Source organism: Mastomys coucha, unplaced genomic scaffold (genome assembly GCF_008632895.1).
Source record: "Mastomys coucha isolate ucsf_1 unplaced genomic scaffold, UCSF_Mcou_1 pScaffold6, whole genome shotgun sequence".
NCBI lineage: Eukaryota > Metazoa > Chordata > Mammalia > Rodentia > Muridae > Mastomys > Mastomys coucha.
In genome coordinates, this window is record NW_022196912.1 from 131,239,096 (window position 1) to 131,242,724 (window position 3,629).

Below are 3,629 nucleotides of genomic sequence, written 5' to 3' on the forward strand. Positions count from 1 at the left end.
CTGGATGGTTTTGCTCATTTCCTTCACCTGTTTGATTGTGTTTTCCTGTAGTTCTTTAAGGGGTTTTTTTGTGTTTCCTCTTTAAGGGCTTCTGGCTGTTTACATGTGTTCTCCTGTATTTCTTTGAGGGTGCTATTTATGTCTTTCTTAAAGTCCTGTATCATCATCATGACAAGTGATTTAAATCTGAATACTGCTTTTCCGGTGTGATGCTGTGTCCAGGACTTACTATGGTGGGAGAATTGGGTTCTGATGATGCCAAGTAACCTTGGTTTGTGTTGTTTATTTTCTTACACTTGCCCCCTCCCCCCCAGCCCTCCACCCCCGGCCATCTAGTTATCTCTAGTGCTATCTGCCCTTGCTAAATCTGACTGGAGCCTGTCCTTCCTATGATCCTGGTTGTGTCAGAACTCCTCAGAGTCAAGCTGTCTCTGTGATCCTGTGATTCTGGGATCTTGTGATTCTGGGCTTGTAAGAGCACCTGGGATTGGAACTTCCTCTGGGTATTGTGGGACTGGCTGTGGAGTTTGTGCCCAAGGTCTGCTCAGGACACCAGCCTAGAGAGACCAGAAGGAACCCGAGCCACTTAACTGGTAGAGTTCCAGTGTGCCTGGTCCCGCTGGTCCCAGTTACTCCCTGTGTTGGGACAAATATTGGGTCCTCCTCACCTCTGATCCTGGGCATGTCAGAGTGCCTCTGGGGAGGAACTTTTAAGTGAGATGTACATATTTTAGTGAACACTCAAAGGAACTCTAGAGTCTCACCCTCATACCTCTGGGCATTGGGGTAAGGGAGAGGGCAGGACTTAACAAATGGATTTGAAGTCATAAATCTCCCAACAACAGAGTATGTTTCAGATTTTTCCTCAATTAAATGAAGGTTCTCGAAAGAAATAAAATACTGAGGACAATGGTAGCCTTGTGATTTAGCTTCCTGTGTCTCCATATGACGTGTTGATTCAAGATCTGCAATGTATAGCATAGTACCCATGTGGCCAGCATGGACTGCGACAGAGGCAACAGGCCTGGGTGTGGATTCCCTCCCCACAGCCCGGACAGTAAAACAGCAACCACTTGGGCCCCAGGGCTGCGGCTGCCCACCTCTTGAGCGATACCTGGTTCTAGTTACATTCAAAAGCTCCATCCCCACAGAGTAACAAGGAAGTCACTGATTGGACTGTTACACTGACGTATTTTGGGGGAAGGGTTTTTGGCCCAGGTAATATATCTGTTGGGAGAACAAAGGATTATTATAAAAGAACCAGATGGCTGAGCAGTAATGTCTCTCGTCTAATTTTTACCCTTCCACGTGGGTAGGTATGTCTCATTTTTCCAGGTTACCCACTGTTTAATGTTACTGCAGGACGGCAACACCTGGGGGGTCACCTTTGGCAGGGGCTCCTCTCTCCCAAGTGCAGCAGAGCAGAGCCTCGGGTGGACTCTTGTAGGCTATGGCTTTGTGTATCACTTCTGACACATCAGTCTGTTGGCTCTTCCTAGAAGATCTTCCAGTGAATTTATAGGCCTCCTGTTTCCCGCAGTCAATCATTTATTATTTTTAAATGTTTAATCTTTTTTTTTTTTTACAGTACAGTTGTTATCCCCCTCCCAGTCTGCCCTCTGACAGTTCCTCATCCCATTCCTCCTCCCCCATTTATACCCTCAACCCCACCAGGCCTCCTTACTCCCTGGGGCCTCAAGTTCCTCAAGAGTTAAGTGCATTGTCTCTCACTGAGGCCAGACCAGGCAGTCCTCTGCTGTATATGTGTCGGGGGGCCTCATATCAGCTAGTGTATGCTGACTGGTTGGTGGCTCAGTGTTTGAGAGATCTCAGGGCTCCAGGTTAGTTGAGACTGCTGGCCTTTCTATGGGGTAGCCCTCTTCCTCAGCTTCTTCCAGCCTTTTTCTAATTCAACCACAGGGGTCTTTGGCTTCTGTTCATTGGTTGGATGTAAGTATCTGCACCTGAGCTGCTTTTTGGGCAGCCAGAGAATCATAATGAGGAATCTTGAATAAATGAGAAGTACTTAAAGAAATGTTCAGAGTCCTTAGTGATCAGGGAAATGCAAATCAAAATGACCCTGAGATTCTACCTTACACCAGCCAGAATGGCTAGGATAAAAACTCAGGCTACAGCACATGTTGGCAAGAATGAGGAGAAAGAGGAACACTCCTCCACTGCTGGTGGGATTGCAAGCTGGTACAACTACTCTGGAAATCAATCTGGAGATTTCTCAGAAAATTGGAAATAGATTTACCTGAAGACCTAGCTATACCACTCTTGGGTATATACCCAAAGGATGCTCCACCAGGCCACAGGGGCATGTGCTCCACTATGTACCTAGCAGCCTTACTTGTGATGGCCTAAAGCTGGAAACAACCCAGATGTCTCACAAAGGAAGTCTATCACTTATTTAAGCAGAAAGGAAAGGATGGTCTTGTCTACAGCTGAGAGCTCAGAAAATTACACTTTCCATTCCTCAGGGTGTCAGCTGGATCTGATCTGATATCATCTATAACTCTGATCATCATCATTGGAAAACACAGGAGCCAGCTTGTCAGGACAGTAAACTCAGCACACATCTTAGTCACCAGGCAGGCATAATGAGGTGACACTGTTTATTTCAGAGCAAAGTGCATTGCTTCTTATAGTATTTTTTTTTTATACAGATCTGAAATAGATCACAGGGTTGAAGTTCAGAGAACTAGGGGCTGAATCTGAAAGCAGCAATGACTATAACACAAATTGTATGGAGAATTGGGAGGTATAAATGCACTCTAAAAGGGACTACTTATATGAGAATACAACTTTGAAACCCCCAAACAAATTCTATTCTGACTCTGCAAATTTTCTGCATACGTCTAAACATTTTTAATTATAAGACATATTGTTTAAAATAGTGTTATTTGTATTGCTTGTTCAAATATTTTTCCATGGCATTCATTGTGATAGAGTTACATCCCAACATGTAGCTGTTACCTTGCTAGTTGGAAGATAACAAATCCTAAATGTACAAGTATCAATAGCTCATGTATCAAAGGTACCTGGAATTCTAACTCATGACTGAATTTGGAAAACAAATTAAACATAAGAAGTAACATTTATTTTTATATAACCCAGGCTGGCCTTAATTTTTCAGTCCTGTCTCAGCTCATGGCCCATGGGTTTCTAGGTTTGTACAACAACGCCTCATTTTATAGCCTCAATTTATAAGGTTATCAATGGAATATTGGTATTAAGAACAGAAAGAAGAATCCCAGCACTTGTGAGGCAGAGGCAGGCGGATTTCTGAGTTCAAGGCCAGCCTGGTCTACAGAGTGAGTTCCAGGACAGCCAAGGGCTAGACAGAGAAACCCTGTCTTGGAAAAAAGAAAAAGAAAAAAAAAAGAACAGAAAGAAGGCTGAAGAGATAGTCTACTCATTAAGAGTCTCTGCTGCTCTTATAGAGGGGTAGAGTTTGATTTATAGAATCCATATGAGGCAGCTCATGACCACCTATAACTCCAGCTGCATGAATCTCATTCCATTGTCTGACACTGGCAGGCACCAACTGAGCAAACACATACTAACACACAGATATATACACATACATATACCACATACATATAAGTAAAAATGAAAAACACGTG